The following is a 21397-nucleotide window of genomic DNA, read 5'->3' as shown; positions in this document are numbered from 1 at the left end:
TATCTGATACCTTGATCTAGCAGGTGGTTAGAAGACCAGATCAACTAAGGAGCATTAGTATTTGTTTTGTTTTTTCCAATTATATTTCTGAACTCTTGCTTCATTTCAATTCTATGTATCTCCTTACTTCAGCAAGCCAGAAAAATCAAGATAACCATGATTCTTAATAGTTAATCTTTTTCTTAACAGTTTTTCCCTGTAGTCTATGATCTGTTTTCCTTAAAATGTTTGAATGATGCTTAATATTCAAAACCATGCTGAATTAGATTAAATTGTTCATAAATGAATATTGGTCCATTACATTAAAGTTAATGTTATTAATATTCAAGTATATGATAAAATACAGAGGGTAGTAGAAAAATGTCAATTAGATCATTGTTTCCAGGTGATTGTATTAGGAGAGGATTGGGGATAGTTAATCCCCATCACTCAGGGGTTACTTTAGAGCAGTACAAAATGTATTACAGGTCAAAGTCAGAGTACTAATGCATGTAATTAAAACTTTACTCCATCAATTTATAATCTGTCATGTTTCCAGCTTTGCACTGGGAACTTTGCAATTATTGTCACATTTATTCCTCCCAGAAATTCTAAGAAGTAGGTATCATTACCCTCTTCACACATCCAGAACCTGAGCACAGAAAGGTTAATTAACTTTCTTAAGGTTATGCCACAAGTATGAGCAAATCTCATTTTACAATCCATAATCCATAATGTTTGTATTAGGTCTTTACACTATCTTATCTTTTCACTGATCCACTTCTATTTACATGACTGTAACTCTTCTCTTACAGTGCTTACTCCTCAAATTAAGCCAAATAATACCTATGAACAAATACACATTCATAGAAAGAATAAAGGTCATTCTTAGCAATGTCCCTATTTTTTGATATTTTATTTCTCAGACTGGCCCAAAAGAATAATTTTAAAAAGTGTATAAATTTAAAAAAAATCAATCCCTCACTTGCTTAGGAAAATTATTGTTTAATTTTCCTTAAGACATTGTACAGTTTGTAAATAATCCTTTGTGAAAATTTTCTTTTTTACTCTAGGGAATGTCTTGATTAATACTTTCCTGCCATATAATTTTGCTCAATTATTGTTTAGTTTTCTTTTCCCAAGAGCTTTTCTAATGAACTGAAAAGATCTGGGGTTAGGTGGACAGAGTATGCTCTCAGAAGTTTTTTCCCATCCTTTTTATTGTCACAGAAGGAAAAACAGCAGGATACCATGGTAATCACCATTTGTCTGTTACTTAAGGCTGACTTCCTTTATCAGAAGTCTTCTGGACAGCAACAGTCCAAACTGTGGTAGGGCTGTGATTGACTGGAATCTCACTGATTTTTGAAAGAATTGCTTTTCCTGATAGTGCATAGAAACAACTTCTCAATGTCACTCATACTATAGTTTGTTGTTATCCCAGATCACAACACATATTCCTTTTTCATAAAAGAAAAACAGCTATAAATAAGAAAAACAAACAAAAATCTCTGACATCTAAAGGTAGCTATATTGGTTCATTGTAGTCTTTTTCCCTTTAAATATTACTATTTCTTCAGCTGTTGGTCACAGGACTTGATTCCTGGATGTCTTATCTCCTTACATTTCATATGAACCAAACCCTATTATCTGCCTAGTATTGGTTTAGCACTCTCTAAGCATTTCCGTCATCATAAAGCTTTAATTAAATGGGGATGGTATATATAGAGAGAGAGAAATAGAGAGAGAGAGAGATGATACCAAGAGATAATAGGTACTTGTGATAGAACTGTTGTGGAATAGAGTAGGGAGACTTGGTCCATCCTGGAAGAAGGAAAATCAGAGAAGATTGCTCTTAATATGAGGTGTCCAGAATTTGAGATTGACAAATAGCCAATGATATCAGATTGGTGCTAGGCAAGATCATTGTTTAATACAAGAACTATGAATCTATTAATGCACTAACTTGCATTATTTTCATGAGATAAAATAATGTCATTAAATTTGACATATAACTTTGAAACTGATTTTCTAAGTGACAATTTATCTATGTTTGCACTAGTATTGTGTTAATCTTATCAGACTTTGCTTTTTGTTGAGTTTGAAGTACTTTTATAATTGGTGAAAATAGAAACATACCTACTCAGGTATTACATTTATACTTTTAGACTTTATTCCAACTAAATGAGTGAATGATCTTTTAGAATATTACTTCCTACTCCTACCAATTTGATAGAATGAGATTGGGGGTCATTTCTTCTGTTGCTTAAGCTTTAATTATACTATTGATTTTTAGGCTATAAGAAAGAAAAAGTAAAATTATTTGAGATTATTTACTCTGATACTAGTTTTAAATACTTAGAACTGTAAACAATTGAAGCAACATTGAGAATTTGATTTTCTAAAATTGATTTGCCTTTCTACTTTCCAAGAAATCAGCATCAAATCGTGTGCCATATCTTAAGCTCTACCAAACAATGTCATAGAACTGGGAAGAACAATCAATGCATGAAGATCAAATGTGGCCTGTTAGCTTGCATCTTACGACAAATTGCTACTCTGCTTGACATCTTTCATGAGATAAAATGTCACTGAATTTGACATGTAACTTTGACATAGATATTCTGAGTGAGAACTTATCAGAAATACATTCTCTATCCAGGCATGTAACTTTCATGGACACCCTTTGACCTACCACCTTGATTTAATCATCTTCAGAATATTCATAGCCCACACCATAGGAAATTTGTTTAATATATGCTTTATCCCACAAGAATACAAGCCTCCTGAGAGCTATTTTGCTTACACTAGTACCTTGAATACTGTGTGGCTAATATTAAAAAAATGAATAATATTTATTATCATAACCATTATGAATATTATGAATATTCACTTTTTTGCTGAAAGTAAAAAATATGTCAGACAGAGAAGCAGAATAATTTAAGTACTAAATTAAGTTCAACTTGGATTGATTGATTTTAGCATCATTTCTGTAGTATTAAGAAAATGACTTATTCCAAGAAAAGCGACTTTACAAACAAGATATCAAGGACCGTAGTACCTTAAATGAATTACTAAGTATAAATTATAGATGATTGCGTTATATTTTACTGATTAAAGCATTTGAAACCTCAGTTAAAGATGAGAGGCTGGTTGAGAAACAAACCAAATTTAAATTCTGAATATTCACTAGCTCTTTAGAGTAATGTGTAGAATTAGGACTTTTTTATGCACTCATAAGAGCATATGTATCTCTGCATCTGTTTCCTTTCCTTGTGTTAATCTTTAGTGTTGATAAATTCATTTCTGAGGTTTAAATGATTTTTATGGATTAGATCCCCAGAATCACACACACACATGCACACACACACAACACACACACACACACACACATACACTTTTAATGAGGACATTAATATTTTAAATAAAGTTCTGCATAAATTCAATTGATGGAGAAATTGTCCAAATTAAGGAAATTCTTCTATTTTAGGTGAAAAGAGTATTTGTGTGTTTTTTAGTTTGCTGAAAGTTTCATTGTTTATTGAACTGTTCAAATATTTAACACAGTAATTTTTAATTATTCAGTTATTCACATGTGCATACATTGTTTGGATCATTTCTCCTCCCGTCCCCCTTCCCTTCCCTCCCCTCTCCCCCCTCACTTGCAGTCAGAACCTGTTCTGTCCTTAGCTCTAATTTTGTTGAAGAAAAGACAGAAACATAATAAGAAAGACAAAGCATTTTTGTTAGTTGAGTTCAGGTAGCTATACAGAAAGATTCCTAACATTGCTTTCATATACACATGTGTTACAAACCATGTTGATTCATCTCTAACTGATCTTTACAAGGGTTCCTGATCCCTTCTCATGTTAACCTCTGTTGTTTTAAGGTTTCTTTATTAGTTCCTCTGGAGTGGGGACATCAAACACTTTCATGTTTTGGGTTTTCTGCCTATTTCTATATCACCCAAATGTGCTCTCCTTTTATCATATGATCCAAGTCCAACCACACTGCTGCATTTGCCCTAGATCTAAAGTCCATGTATGAGGGAGAACATATGATTTTTGGTCTTCTGAGTTTGGCTGACCTCACTCAGAATGATGTTCTCTAGTTCCATCCATTTACCTGCAAATGATAAGATTTCATTCTTCTTTATGGCTGAGTAAAATTCCATTGTGTACAAGTACCATATTTTCTTGATCTATTCATCAATAGTGGGGCATCTTGTTTTTTTCCATAACTTAGCTATTGTGAATAGCTCCACAATAAACATGGGTGTGCAGGTGCCTCTGGAGTAATCTGTGTCACATTCCTTTGGGTACATCTCCAGGAGTTGGATTGCTGGATCATATGGCAGATCTATTTTAGATTTTTAAGGAGTCTCCAAATTTTTTTCCAGAGTGGTTGCACCAGCTTGCATTCCCACCAGCAATGGATTAGGGTTCCTTTATCCTCACATCCTCACCAACACATGTTGTTGGTGGTGTTTTTGATGATGGCCATTCTAACAGGGGTGAGGTGGAATCTTAGTGTGGTTTTGATTTGCATTTCCTTTATGGCTAGAGATGGTGAGCATTTTTTCATGTGTTTTTTTTTTGGCCATTTGAATTTCTTCTTTTGAGAAAGTTCTATTAAGTTCAGTTGCCCATTTTTTAATTGGTTCATTGATTTTAGGAGAGTTTAGTTGCTTAAGTTCCCTGTATATTCTGTTTATCAGTCCCTTGTCTGATGTATAACTGGCAAATATTTTCTCCCACTCTGTGGGTGGTCTCTTCAGTTTAGAGACCATTTCTTTTGTTGTGTAGAAGCTTTTTTAATTTTATGAAGTCCCATTTGTCAATCCTTTCTCTTAGTTGCTGGGCTGCTGGGGTTGTATTGAGGAAGTCCTTGCCTATACCTATTAGATCCAGAGTGTTACCTGCTCCTTTCTTTAGTAACTTCAGAGTTTCAGGTCTGATATTTAGGTCCTTGATCCATTTTGAGTTGATACTAGTACAGGATGATAGACATGGATCTAGTTTCAGTTTCTTGCAGATGGATAACCACTTTTCCCAGAAACAGTTATTGAAGAGGCTGCTTTTTCTCCATTGTATATTTTTGGCAACTTTGTCAAAAATGAGGTGGGTATAGTTGTGTGGATTCATATCTGGATCTTATGAGGTTTGAGGAAGTTTTTATTAATATTGTTTCCCAAAGGAACTTTAGATTTGTCAACTGTGTAATATGATAGCATTCCTTAGAAATCTGAGGTAAAGAATGCTTGGAACAGGGCTGTATGTATACAGGTTGTGCATTGCCACTGCTATCTCTAACTGCTGAAGCAGGCTGAAAATAACTAAAAAGAAGAGTGCATTTAGCACTCCATATAACAGCATCACTGAAAGCATCATGAAGTATTAAAGAGAATATTAAAGAGAGTTGGATAACTGTAACATTATGATGGCTGAAGACAATAGCACTGTGTCTGACACCTTCTCATTTTGTGAACTTAAAATAAAGCAACAGACATTATCACTTTTTTTTCTAATGGTTTGGAGTACCTCATGAATGAGACGTTACCTTTCATTTTGTTGTCTGCCTTCACAACACTACAATAGCATTTGGTATTTCTACATTTACAATCAATTTTTCTAGACTAGTTGTTCTAAAAACACCATCACATATTGTTGTTTTGGCAAGTATACATATGTGGCACTTCTGATCTGTCTATCATCCCCAGAATGATATTTGGACAATATATCTTGTCTTTCTTTCTTTTTCTACTCCTGAGTACATGCTGTATTTTTATGAGTTTTTGATAAACTTACTCACATGTTTTTCATTAGAGCAACTTTTAATAAGAAAGAAACCATTTAAAATTTTGCGTTACTCAGAAAATATATTTGTTCTAAAAAATGCCCAAAGTTTGCACTGGGAGAAATGGTAACACTTTAGATTACACTTAAAACATAATGCAGTGTCAATGAATTTCAACTCAGGAAGACTTAACATTTTAGGTATGCAGCTTCTCAGTCTTGGCTTCCAGCAAGAGCTGACATTCTTGCTTTACATTATAAGTTTTTCCACCTGCTGTCCAAATCTGGGGAGGCAGAACCAGTCAGAATCTTCTAGTTTGAATACAGTATGCTAAATGCTTCTCTGTTCTTACTGAGTAGTTACTACTAAAAGAAACACAGAAAGTTTGATCTTTGAATTTTATTTTCAAAGGTTCCACTCCTACTCAAATAGAAAGTGCAAGGGGATTATACATACACTAAACCTCTTGAAGACAACTATTTTATGCATTAAAATGAATGTTTGGAATAGTTAAGAACTAATGTGAGTTTTGAGATTGAACTAAGAAACTGAGTATTTAAAAAAATGTAATGACAATGTTTTATGGTTAGAAGAAAGAATAGCTATGAAATAGGTATAACTCAGCTAAAACATAAAAGTTCATTCTTTTCAGAGGTGAATATATATGATTATATATTTCTATTTTGATTTTCAAAAATAAAACTTCTAAATCATGATTTTTGCATTTATGTTCAGACATATTTCTCACTACTTTATTAAAATTATCATGAGACTTTTATTTAACAATGATGTCTAAGTTTCTAAACTATATTTTCATTGTAGGATAGATTTTCATGCTAAAGTTAAGAAGTGGTACACATTACAATTTTCTTGCAGGGTTTTCTATCTGTCAATGCCCGTGAAGACTGGTTGCCATTCACATAGAAGTGAAGTGGACTATTCTGCTTAATATTAGTTTTCCAAAAAATTCTACCCCATGAGCTCATTATAAACATCTATGTCTGTAATTGTTATGTAATGTTAATCAAGAGTATTCTTTATTTTATGATGCCAACAATAATGGTACATGTAAGTTACCATCTATTCAGTGAGATAAATGTAAGTGGCAAGCATATTTTGCATATTAAGCACTTAGCTTTTATGAATTCCCATTGAAGACTAGGACTGTTCTGGTCAGTGGACTTTATATTCTCTGCCTACTGTTGCTTCATTAAAAAAAAACATGACCAGCCCAGCACCTCCTTGGCATGTGGATACAGCTAATTGACAACCTTTCAATAAAAGAGATTAAAAGTATTCTTTTGGTATGGAAAAATAACTTTAAATCTTTGTATAGAAAATTCATAATCTCTGAGTTTGGCAGAAATTCAATGAATTACATTAACTGTCATCTTCATCAATTTCCTTTTGTGTCAAAAATCTCACAGGATTTAACTACCAAGTTAAGAAAGTGGATAAAATCTTTCAAGTTATAGAAACGTATCACTATCTTAGTGTGCAATTAACTTTAAAACATATATGATTCTGAGATAATAAAAAATATTCTGAGAGAAAAAACTGTGAAAGCATGCAAGGGTGAGTTTGAAAGAGATGCGATACATTTTTGAAACTTTTTCAACAATAACACTCATAGTATAACATGCAATAATAAGCAAACTTGGTTGTCACTTCCAAATACAATTTTAGTGTTAGTTATAATTAATCTGAAAAATAATTAATCTGAAAATAATCATGAAAAAATACAAATAAAAGAAGGTTTCAGGTTCCTCTGACACAAGTACTAGAAACGTTTAAGTAACATTTATTTTTCAATTTATTCTAATCATAAGGAATTTGGAGGTATTTATAGGTATGTCACAAAGTTTTTTATAGTTTGAGAATAAACATTTATGGAATATGGCATTTCTTATTCTAGGAACTTATTTTCCTTTCCTAATAGGTGCTATTTTTAGAAGCAATTTATGACTGCATCATACAATTTTGAATGTCTGTGACAGCTGTTTTTCTAAAGCAGACCATTAGAACAGAACATGCCTAGAAGTCTCCATCCCAAGGAGAAGGGTCCTTATCTTGGGTAATTTGAATGCCGTGTTCTCAGTAACACTTCTCAGGAAGCATTTAGAACCCAACAGATAGCTTTGGATGTGGAGTTTGTAAAATTGTTGATTTCAATATGAAGAGGTTAAAAGTATTATCAAGCAAGGTAGATTTTATTTTTTTGCTAATGTTCTATCAACTGTTTAAAATATTTCAAGTTCTATATCCTCTTTATGTAGGACTGTATGTTCCATTTATAGTGTAAATATAACTTCTACAAAGCATAATGACAGGGAAGTATACACAAGCTGAAAAGGAAGATTGAATTGGGTTTAAAAATATTATCTGCTTCTACTTAACTATTTCACAAAAAATTATATTGTGTTTAATTTGGTTATGAAGCTAAGCAAGCAGCATATATGCTTTTTTGTATACAGATTGACTTGAGCAAATTAAACAGTAACTTACCTAGAGAAGCATTTCAGTATTTTCTTTTGCTAACTTGAATTTATCCCGAGTTAGAAAATGAGAAATGCAGGATTCAGGTTCACTGGCTCCAGGTTAATTAGAAGAGCTTTCAGTTCATACAATCTGCCTCAATAATATTCAGAGAGCACTCTTTAGCTCCAGTCCTAGTATCTGAACTCTTCCAGCAGAGTCTTCTTATTTATGCACACATTGTCTTTTTAAACAAGCAGCAAACTGGAATGATTTAAACCTCAGTTCAGCACACTGTTAAAATGCAGCTTCCTTCTTGGACACAAGAATTATACCAGGTTGCAGATCATGTACAGCAAAGAGGATATGAGAACTACTTAATTACCAGAGTGCCAGTTGTTCCTGCTCTGCTGTTGCTACTGCTGCTGTGCCTCTTGCTTTGTTGGGGTCAGCCTTTCCCTCCCACCTTCCCTCTTTCTCTCATATCCCCAGAACTATAAAGGCAGCTCTGCTGGATTATGATTGGCAGAAACAGCTAATTCCTTCAGCTAATCATCCTTAAGATTTTCAAGGACCTGGAGCTGTTGTGATGTTATCCAGTCCTTTGGATGTTACACATGAACACATTCCAACAGAAGCTAATTCAGCAATTGGTTGCATTCCTCTCACATCACACTGTTTCATTAGATGCTCCTTGAGGATTTGCTTAATCTTTCATTGTACATTTGTACTATTTCCTGTGAAATTCAAGAATAAAATTCCACTTTGCAGCTATGACTCTGTACCATTAGATTCTATTGAGTTAAAATAAAAGTTCAGGAGACAGTTTTCTATTGTAAAATTGTGTCAGTAAAATAAAAGAATTGCATATTCAACAAAAGCCAGCAATGAGCAATAGGAAACTTGGAGAAATAATAGCCAGCTACAAACTCCTGGAATTTACAGTATTACAGGGCACAATAAATAAAAAATAAAACCTCATTGTGTACTTCATGCATTACTTAATTAATTGAGGTAAATTCTGAATTATTGTGGAAATTTTCTTTTCTATTTCTAAATCTGACAGATTGTCTCCATGCAATATAAGACAATTATCTCCTTTGTTCTCTACTAACTCATGCAGACTCATAACTAGACTTTAAAGAATTTTTGTATACTCATATAAATTTCTTTGAAATGTTTCATCAGAATACTACATGGTAGAGGTAAAGTGTTTTCAAGCACATTCCTTCATTCCAGACTGTAGGATGCCCTGGACTTTCTTCAGTCCCTTTATTCCCCACCATTTAATTTAGTGTAATAAGAAATGCTAATGAGAACTTGGGGCAAGGTAGAGAGTAAGGTAGAGAACAGAGGTGCAAACTTTCCTCAACTTGAAGCACTCTTCTGCTATGTGCATCTTTGGATATGAACAGTTCTGCCAGGGATACTGGGGCATTTTCAGTGAAACTTATGTTTCACTACAAGTGGGGTGGGCGGAGTTCCTAAAATTCAGTCTTTTTTGATGATGAGTAATTTTAATGCATCGATTATTGGTGGTGGTGTCATACTGCACTAGATTTTTCAGGGTCAGAAAGCTGTAGACAAATGCTACAAAGAGGATGAAAAACACATGTAAGAATTTTGAAAGACACCTGTTATTTATAAAAATTACTGCAATGCATTTCATCAGAGTTCATATTTCAAATATTTCTTTAGGTGTACAAGTTAAAAGTATACTAAATGCAAAATTTGTATTTCAAAAATTATCAAAGAAGAGTTCAGGGGTTTCTTACTACCAGTGATGATTGTTTAGATTGCAGAGATGCATTTGAAAGTCAAATCAGAATTTTCACAGTGCTATACACCAAAACTTGAAATGGATAAGTTGCTCTATGTATTTCCACAATGTCATAGTAAAATAATTATTAGCAGGAAGCAACCTGGAGGCAGAGACAAGAATATCTTATGTTTGAGGCCAACCTGTGCTACATAGTGAGTTCCAGGCCATGTTGGGCTACCTTGTGAAACCCTATCTTAGAAAAACAAAAATAAACACACAAAGAAATTTTAACTGCAGATTGAAAATTTTCCATAATTTGTTGTTTTTCTTACTTAATCCAATTTAGTTTATATTATTAGCACTTAGCCTTACAAAAATTAGTTAAAAGAAAGAAACACTTTTATAAAACATTTCAGGTCTTCATTCTAGCACTTGTACATCACAATTCAATAAAAAACTCAACTTACAAATGATTTCACTTCTTGGAAGTAAATGATAACACAGTAATTCTAATAATAAAATCATCACATTAAAACCTGGAACAGGATTTATATCCTCATCTCTGGTGATGACCATAGGTAGTGTAAATTGATTACAAGGGAAAGATAGTAATTATTTTTTTCTCTAGTATAAGTCTATAAATAATTATAATGATTTTTATCTCAAGGAATATAACATTATTCTCTGGAAAGAAATGAACACTAAATTGAAAGTTCTTTGACAATGAAATATAAATATAATATTAATGGAAGACAATAAGCATGAAGTGAATTAATATTTGCTGAATATTAACTTTTAGAAAAAAATCCAGAGATAGAACATTAAAATTCACTGCAAGAAAAGGAAAACCCTACTTTACTGTCCTTTTGTAATTGTACATTCAGAAATAAAGTCAATAAGAATATAAGTACAATGAATGGAAACCAAACAAAACATGCCATTTCTATTTCTGGGAAATATTGGAGAAATTCAAAATATCTACACTAAAAAAATAAAAACAAAGCAGTCCCAAAAGAACTTTGAGTATTTTTCATATAATTTTCTTTGCATGTTATATTCTTAAGTAATTAAAAATACTTATTTGTGAAATTGTTATCTATTATCATTTTCTAATCTGTTGTGTTGAGGAAATGAAGTAACTGATCTTGGGCATTGAGAAGGGAATATGATAAACCAGAGAGAAGAATTATTTGTTCAAAGTGTGTCTTTTTTTCTTATCATTTTACCTGTGTTCCTCAATTTACATGCCTTGCACTTAGGTCAGATTCAGCATCTGTCTCGCCAGTTTGTAATGAGATACATTATGCAAAGCATTTGCTCTGTGTTTATAGTTGAGTTCCATAAAGAGAAAACAGATGGTCTTATTTTTCTTTTGACATCATGAAGTATAGTATACTTTTCCCCTTATCTAGTCAGGCATAAGTCTAGATTTAAAGTAAGAACTCAATGCTTTTTTTAAAAAATAACAAATAAATATTTGGAGCCCCACATACTTTTATTGAATTGTTCTCTTGCTTTAGTAAAAATAAAAGAAGTATTTGTCTGCTATAAATTTTCCTTTTCCAGTGAATTTATCTTAGACATTACTTTTCAACATTTAATGGAGTTTTGCTGAATGTTCCAAAAATATGTATATGTTACTGGCACTGTTTTAAAATTGAAAACTTGAAAATATTCTCTACTATAAACATTTAATGTATAAAAATTAGAAGAGTTTAGCATATCTTGTATTCTTAGTAATATGTATCTTATATATTATATATAATTATATTAAATATATTAATATATATGTATATCAGTGCCTATTTATTCAGTTAAAAAATAAAAATAAATATAAATATATTTTTATTGAATAAGAAGCTCATTTTTTGTTTATATGACAATTTACATTATAATGAAATTGAGAGGGTAGTCACAGAAATATTAGAATACTTCAGGAGAGTTAAGTAAATTTAGAAATTTGAAAAATTCTTGTTCCTGCCTGTAATTCCAGCTATTTATAAGGCAGAGATGGGGAGAATCTAGGTCAAAGGCCAGTCCCAGGGAAAAATGCAAGACTCTATCTGTGAAAATATGACTGAAAGCTAAAAAGGGCAGAGGAAACAACTCATGTGGTAGAATGCCTGCCTAGCGAGCAGGAGGCCTTGGGTTCAAATCCAAGTACCACCAAAGGAAAAAGAAATTCTAGCTGTTATTTTCTTTCTAATTAGCAACATTTTTGCCTATCCTTACTAAAGATGCAAGTATCTAAAATAAATAGAAATATTCAAAGAGAATTCCAAAAATATTTAAAATTGCCTCATATTTTAATAAACTCTTTAATTGTATGTGCAGTTTATAGATAGAAGTTATTTACATCCTTACATATACTTTTTAATTCTGTTTCATCTCCCTTCTTTCATTCTACTACAAAATTAGCAATTTGAAATGAGTACACTAATTTAATTTATAGTTCTCATAATTAACTGAATATAATTAATTTAATTTAAAGTTTAACCTACTAAAAAGCTTACTCATACAGCATTATATTACTTTGGTGCCACTTTCTGTTTGCCCCCTTTTCATGCAATGATTTTGCATTATGAGCAACTGTTCTGTTGTCCCAAATAACACAAAGTTACTAATTTTTAAAGGAAAATGAATAATATAAACTGTCACGTTCACAGTTTATGCTTTCAGGGGAAAATGCCTTTGTTTGGGCTGTGAGTGACAAATACAAAACCTTTTTTAAGAAGGAAAGAAAAACTTCTGCTAGCTATTATTCAGAAAAGAACTAATGTGAAGAAGAAGGAACATGAAGTCAGTTTTGTTCCATTGGTATCATAATATACTTTGAGAAAAGTAGTGCGAAATGGCATTACTTTTAGAACAAGCACCCCTGTCACAGGCTTAATTATATTTTATTGCACATCTGGATCTCTTATTAAAAAGTTACTGAGGAAGGGAAAAATAGGAAACCCAGAAGAGAAAAAAAGAATCTTCTCACTCATATCACTGCAGTGCATTTTTTTTAGCAAGAGAAAAATGAGTACATTAATGCTTCAAATAAATCCTTTAAAGACACAAAGTTTGAAAGGCCAAGTGAGGGAACAAACAGCAAAACAGTCTAATTCCAGTTTGGCTAACACGTGTCTAGAGGAACAAGATTTTTAATAAATAGCAGCTGTTGGCCAAAGCATCACTGGATCACAAGAGTTTTTGTTGTGTCCTCAAAGTATAGCACACAGGTGAGACCCAGGATGAGGTAGGACAGTACAAATTAAACTTACAATTATTCCACAGTCTCATGCTAGCTATGAGAATTTTCAGTGAATTTCTCTTTCTGAAACTTTGCAAGGGCAGTGAAAGTTCATAAAGTTCATTAATCAGGCTACTGTTCCAGTGAGATTTTTCTCATCAGAGGAACACATTTAAATACCTGGAAGTGCCTCAGTATGTGTGGTGTGGCTACAGAGGAAGAATCACTTTGTTTCTTCATTTCTCCTTCTTTGCTTTGTAATTTGTATATTCCAAAATTTGGCTATGGTTTAATGCCAATTTCCTTTCAAGTTAGGCTTCACAAGTCAACTCATTTTATATTTTCTAATTTAAAGTCCTAAATACCCAAGTCAGAAACCTGCTTGTGTAATAATAATAAGATTCATAATAGTAATAAGATTGACAAAATCTGTTCTGTTGAACAGAGTATTCTGTCTCATCTGTTAGCAAATTGCTTTTACCTGAGGTATCCCATATCATTTGCTTTCTGTCTATGCCAGTCCTTTGAGGAAAGGCTTCTCATTTATGAACTATTCCAACTAATGCTCTGATCAACATGGGAAATCTTAATTTTCCACCAAGTCTGAATAAATCTGTTTCTGCCAGGTTAGCTTGAATACTTCACTCTAAATTGCCACCATTCTGAAATGATTCAAGGGATAATCTCACTCTTTCTCCTTTTTGGTTTCTGCTTAGCGGGATGTGTGTGTGTGTGTGTGTGTGTGTGTGTGTGTGTGTGTGTGTGTGTGTGTGTGTGTGTACATGCATGTTACAAGGATATGTTGAAATGGTAAACAGTGAGCAGTGATACATGAACAGGACATGTTTTAAAGGTAGGCAGCAATGGCTCAAAGTTTTGTCCTTATGCTTGAATGTCACCACAAATAAACATGAGATCTAATGACCAGAGTCAAGCTGTACTCCTGCTGTAGAGGCACAGCAGTGCCTTGTGTGACCAGCCAGCACTTAGGAGAATAGCAGTATATTGCTTCCATTGTGTTTTACAGACACACAGATAAGAACCATGAAGTCTTTGTTCTTTGAAGACAAAAAATCATAACTTTATTTTTATTCTCAATATTTGGAGCAATGCTACAGTACAAAGTATCTACAGATATTTAAAAAATATATTTATGAATGAATGGTAGCAACTAAGAGCTAGAAGATGGGGATAGGAATGTGTTAACATTTCCCACACAAATATATTTTTGATGAAATTGTAAGCCACTTCTGCATTCCACAAATAGAAGAAATGACTCATTTTGAATGAAAGATGCAAATAGGTATTCATCATAAAACAAAATTTTCCATGGATAAGAAAATTAAATGTACTCTTAAGGACCCATATCATTTAAATATCTCTAATATTATTCCTGAGTAAAAGAATTTTAGTAAGAATAAAGTATTTTTTTCTTGCTTAATGAATTAAAATAGTTTATATATAATTTTAATTTAGTTTATATTCACAGAATATGAAAAGATACTCTAATATATGAATGTTCCTTCATGTAAAATGTTTTGCTTCTATATCATAGTAAGCATTATTTTATTTTAGGACTTTAATTGATGTTTATCATTTATGAAATGATAATTTTATAAATGAAATAATTATAAAAGAGCTTTCAATAAGTGCATTACACTTGGAATAGAGATATTTTAACAGAAGAAAGAAAATAAATCATTGAATATAATATAAAAGAAATAAAGTAAAATGAATTCTGGTACTGTAAACCCAAATAATAAAAGAATAATACATTTGTTTTCCCATTCATCTGTTTATATTTGTTAGAGGATGGGTAAGAATGCAATTATTAAATTAAAAAGGAAGAAAAATAATATGATGATTACAGAAAGATTTCAAAGAACATACTTAGCATCCTGCTTAAATTTACAATATTTTAGGTCCCCATAAAGGACAATATTGTATAAAAGATGGTGAACCAAGAATCAGCCAATTCATCTCTGCTGATATGCTTTTGAGAAAACTGCTGTTACTATAAATTTGATGCTGTACTTCCCCTCAAATTCTGACTAATATATAAACTGATGCACACAAAAACACAAAGCAGAATCTCATCAAAGGCAAAGAAAAGTAATTCACTATGCTTCTCACTGGTAGACTACTTGGGTGAATAGCATCCACTTTCACCTGTAACTAGACTCAAATACTGAATCTCAGACAGAAGACTGCATTCTATCACAGAACCAATGTATAGATACACAAAGGAACAGATAGATAGATGAGAGATAGACAGATGGATGATAGATAGATAGATAGATTAAATAGATATGTACATAGATAAATAATTTTAAATATAGTGGAAATATTAACAAAATAATGCTTTATTTAATGTTTGGAAAATACAGATAAAATCAGATAACAGATTAAATGAAGTAAATTATAGATAAAATGAAAGTTTTCTCTATAATTCAAACCTAACGGAAGAAACATTAGTGACATTAAAGGAGTGACATGAAGGAGTGACATTAAGGAGTGACATAAAGGAGAAACAGCAAGGTAGGGTATTATTTTAAATATACAACACTCTAGATTTCAGTGCACAGTGAGATGCATGGAGTTATAAATCATGCTATAATGGTCTATCTATTATGCATCAGATGTCATTCTACCTTCAGAAACATGTTTCCTTTCTGTTTATTTTTTAGTCTGTGCCAGGAATCAAACCCATGGCCTCATACATTTTAGGCAAATGTTCCATTCCTGAACCACATTATAGCCTGAGATATGAGTTTCCTGCATATATCTTGTTATGGGATGTCCTTTATGATTCAATAATATTATGATAATATTGGATAGGAGGTATTTAAGTCATATAAGTGAGTAGACATTACTATAAGTATAAGTCATATTGTCAGTCCTTTAGCCATTAGGAAACAGCAAACTGGACTTTTTATTTTGGATATTTATTTGTACATGCTGGTTAAAGTATAACATTGTTTAGTTCAAGTTAAATCATGCTAATTTTTAAAAATACCCTCATTATTTATCAAGTACAACTTCTTGTGTTTAAATAATTAATATTCCTCAATCTGCCAAAGTAACTATGGTAATCAAACAATCCTTGTGGGTATTTGCAATTATCCACTCGGAGCAATCTGGTTCACATCTCAATTTCAGATTGCCTTGGAAGGAATTACTCTTCTATCATAAGTCACTTTTGTGTCTGGCCCTTTCATGTCCACTGTTGAGGTGAGGTGTGGAAAATCCTACTTCCCAAACCTGATTTCCAAGGTCATGTTTGTAAGCAGTTAGCAGAGGTCTATTTTAATGTGTCTTCTTTCATAATACATTCAATACTAAAATTCTGTTAACTTCACATTATTTAAGAAGTAATTTAGAGCTTACAAAAGATCTTCTCATTAACTGATTTGAGTCTTCTCATAAATAATGATATTTAAGTCTTACAATAATACAACAACTAGTTACCATAACAATAGCTGCATCCTAAGGTTAGAATGTTGAAACATAAGCAGAAAATCTAGGATCAGCAATCGGAATCACCAAGACTTAGCTCATAGTTTTTCTACTGTACCAAACAGTTTTTCTGAATGAATCTTTCTAGAGGTTGTTCTGTCATCTTATTCTATAAGCTGGATGATCTCTTAAGACCCTATGCTCTATAATGTACTTGGCAAAATATGGATGAGATAAGAATCATACATTCATCATTTCTATCTGTAAAGTTAGTACGATTTTGGCGGAAATCAAAATTTGACACCTGCCCGTGAAGATGTTGTATACCATTGAAATGTGTTAGGAAAATGACAGAGGCTTTGAAATATTAATTTCTGTACACATAATTATAGAATTCTTTAGGAATTATCCAAGTTGTTTTTTCTGGTGTGAAAATAAGGGACTGTAGAGTTTGTCAGAACAATGTTACAAAATCACAATCTAGACTACACACTGTCAAATTTTTGTTGACCCACAAAATACACAAAATACACACACACGTGAAACAAAAGTTTCATAAAATGTTTGCTACTACAACTAAACATGAAGCATTTGACTTATGTTTTAATTTTATTCTATTCTATTCCATTTCATTCTATACTGAAATCTTGACCTAACTCTATCCATATAAAGACACACAATGAACCACAAAATGCATTTTGAATAACATGAACCCAGATTCACTATATATCTATACCACATTAAATACAAAAATGATCAGGTAATACCTACAGTAGAATAAATGGAACAATTTCCTAATTTTTCCACTTAGCTGGAAATCTACTAAATAAGCTCTAGGATCTCTTTAAATTCTATAGTTAGTTTAATTACAAGGTACCCACAATGATAATTTATCATACAGACCTCCAGAGAGCGCTTACATAACGAATGAAGTATGAATGTTCATTTAGATCATGTCTTCTTCTAAATTAAACTTTATGCTTTCCAACTATATTTTCTCTCATCTGTATATAAAATGAAGAGATATTACTATTAGCCCTTTAGAAGAAATCTATCTCAAAAGGATGAATATATCACTTGAAGATAATGCCTTCAGATATTTTAAAATATAAATCAGAAAGCTTATAGTCAATGACAGTATGAATCCTTTTCTACCAATTCCTGTAATCACAACAAAATTACTGGAAGGTAACATGTCATTTGACATCATTGTAACTGTTATTTTGGAAAACTGATTAAATCTCAGTACTGATGATAAAAATAGTCAATTTTGCAAATTAAAAGTGCAAATTGTGGCAGAGCAAAGCATCATGCTGAAAACATCATCTTAACTAAACAAGTTAAAGATTGAATTGAAATGTACCTGAAGTTAATTGCAGGACATACATTACTCAAGACTGATTCCAAACAAACTCTACTTTTTTTTTCCAATGCAAGAGGCACAAGAGAAAATGATGTTTTGTATTCTTAAAACATTTATGAAAGTTCACAGCTGGAGTGATTGAACTATTGTGTTTTTGTAAAAAAGCTAATCCAACTGAATACCCAGAGAGGTCACTCTCCCTGGGCTCTGACCCATAATGGATAGTCCCTTTCCACAATGTTGGAAAAGAAGCTGGACCTAGAGTCTGTGCCTACACATTTCTACAACTTCTCAGAGTCCTGTAGGCCATGACTGAGGAGAAAAACCATGCAAGAAACATTCCTGCGAGTTTTAAAATTTTTGTTTTAGTTTTAATGTAAATTAAAAAAGAAAAAATAAAGCTAATAGGGAATGTATATGTACATAATCTATCTATCTATCTATCTATCTATCTATCTATCTATATATGTAGGCAGAGCAATATGTGCTTTCTTCACTGCCTCTAATCAGTAGTCATAATTTAGAAATGTTCTGGCCTTTTAAGAACTAGTAATTGATAAATGAATCTAAATATCCTTTAATGATAGGAAATTTTTTAATGAATCATTTCTACACATTTTGTTTAATTCCTTTCTTAATGTATGTAGAAAACTTTGATAAACTAGTCCAAAATGGATGGCTAAAAGTCCTCATATTCAATATTTATTGACATAATTATTAACATCAAAAATTGCAAATAGAAAAAACATTGAAATTGAAATCTATAAAGGCAACAGTGGTGATACATAAATTATGTGTTCTAAAAGGATTAATAAAATTAATTTTAATATTATGTAATTATTCTTTGGAATATCGTGAATTGCAGGAAGAAGTTTGTAGTTTTCATTTCATTGGCCAATTTTTGTTCTATATTGGAATGGGATAAAATTGTGTTCTACCATTTTATAGCATGCTTAGACACAGTTAAAATTATCTCAAGTAGAGAAAGCTTGTCTTAAAGAAGAAGTTTTGAAGCAAAAGTACTCTGAAATAAGCCAAATACATACCTCAATATATTACACACTTCACTTAAAAAATAAAATACAGATCATGTATATAGAAGGCCTGCTAACATCCACAGACAGAATATTCTCTAAAATAATGTGGTCCTGAAAGGATGAGATCATTGAAGCTGTGAATAATTAGAATGTGTTCATTTAAAAATGCAACTGTAAAGATCATGTCAGGTGATTTCCAAAAATATACAAAAATAAAATACCTATTAAAAATGTATGTTCCAGAAAAATGTTTGTCATTTATTAACATTAGGATAAAGGTAACAATTAATGTTTGCAAATATGTATGAATAATTATTATTTTGCATTCATTTTTATCAAATCAAAGAGGTTTTCAAAAAGTGTTTGCCTTAATGCATAGGATATATATATATGTTCTTTTGAATAGATTTTTCCTTGATAAATGTATATTTTAAAAGGCATAGTTTTTGTCATTTTTTTGCAATCTACACACGTTAAAGTGTAGAGGTATGCACATGAAGTAACATATTTGACTGATGTATAGGATATCCATAAGTTTGCAGTCACATATTTTGCTGTAGGATCATGATTTCAATATTTTCTTTTTTTATTCATATGTGCATACAATGTTTGGGTCATTTCTCCCCCCTCCCTGCACTCCCTCTCTTACCCCCCACCCCCTTCCTCTGCCCCCCACCCCTTTGATACCCGGTAGAAACTATTTTGCTCTTATCTCTAATTTTGTTGAAGAGAGAGTATAAGCAATAATAGGAAGGACCAAGGGGTTTTGCTGGTTGAGATAAGGAGAGCTATACAGGGAGTTGACTCACATTGATTTCCTGTGCATGTGTGTTACCTTCTAGGTTAGTTCTTCTTGATCTAACCTTTTCTCTAGTTCCTGGTCCCCTTCTCCTATTGGCCTTAGTTACTTTAAGGTATCTGCTTTAGTTTCTCTGCATTGAGGGCAACGAATGCTATCTAGTTTTTTAGATGTCTTACCTATCCCCACCCCTCCCTTGTGTGCTCTCACTTTATCATGTGATCAAAGTCCAATCCCCTTGTTGTGTTTGCCCTTGATCTAAGGTCTGCATATGAGGGAGACCATATGATTTTTGGTTTTTTGGGCCAGGCTAACCTCACTCAGAATGATGTTCTCCAATTCCATCCATTTACCTGTGAATGATTACATTTCGTTCTTCTTCATGGCTGCATAAAACTCCATTGTGTCTAAATACCACATTTTCTTGATCCATTCATCAGTAGTGCGGCATCTTGGCTGTTTCCATAACTTGGCTATTGTGAATAGTGCCACAATAAACATGGGTGTGCAGGTGCCTCTGGAGTAACCTGTGTCACAGTCTTTTGGGTATATCCCCAAGAGTGGTATTGCTGGATGATATGGTAGATCAATGGTTAGCTTTTTAAGTAGCCTGCAAATTTTTTTCCAGAGTGGTTGTACTAGTTTACATTCCCACCAACAGTGTAAGAGGGTTCCTTTTTCCCCACATCCTCGCCAACACCTGTTGTTAGTGGTGTTGCTAATGATGGCTATTCTAACAGGGTTAAGGTGGAATCTTAGTGTGGTTTTAATTTGCATTTCCTTTATGGCTAGAGATGGTGAGCATTTTTTCATGTGTTTTTTGGCCATTTGAATTTCTTCTTTTGAGAAAGTTCTGTTTAGTTCACTTGCCCATTTCTTTATTGGTTCATTAATTTTGGGAGAATTTAGTCTTTTAAGTTCCCTATATATTCTCATTATCAGTCCTTTGCCTGATGTGTAGCTGGCAAATATTTTCTCACACTCTCTCTGTGTTCTCTTCAATTTAGGTACCATTTCTTTTGTTGAGCAGAAGCTTTTTAGTTTTATGAGGTCCCATTTATCTATGCTATCTCTTAGTTGCTGTGCTGCTGGGGTTCCATTGAGAAAGTTCTTACCTATACCCATTAATTCCAGAGTATTTCCTACCCTTTCCTGTATCAACTTTAGAGTTTGTGGTCTGATATTAAGATCCTTGATCCATTCTGAGTTAATATTGGTATAGCGTGATATACATGGATCTAGTTTCAGTTTTTTGCAGACTGCTAACCAGTTTTCCCAGCAGTTTTTGTTGAAGAGGCTGTCTTTCTCCATCATATATTTTTAGCGCCTTTGTCAAAGATAGGTTGGTTATAGTTGTGTGGCTTCGTATCTGGGTCCTCTATTCTGTTCCACTGGTCTTCACGTCTGTTTTTGTGCCAGTACCATGCTGTTTTTATTGTTGTTGCTTTGCAATACAGTTTGAAGTCGGATATTGTAATACCTCCAGCATTGT

The 21397-nt window shown here is 32.5% G+C and overlaps 1 pseudogene; it reads left to right on the top strand.

Annotated features, from left to right (window-relative positions):
- The first annotated feature begins 18239 nt into the window (after positions 1-18239).
- Positions 18240-18411, top strand: LOC141411212 (small nucleolar RNA SNORA73 family; annotated as a pseudogene).
- Positions 18412-21397: the final 2986 nt, after the last annotated feature.

The sequence above is a fragment of the Castor canadensis genome, chromosome 9 (assembly GCF_047511655.1).
Source record: "Castor canadensis chromosome 9, mCasCan1.hap1v2, whole genome shotgun sequence".
Lineage (NCBI taxonomy): Eukaryota > Metazoa > Chordata > Mammalia > Rodentia > Castoridae > Castor > Castor canadensis.
Note: the sequence above shows the minus strand (reverse complement) of the source record. Positions and strands in the feature narration are given on the sequence as shown.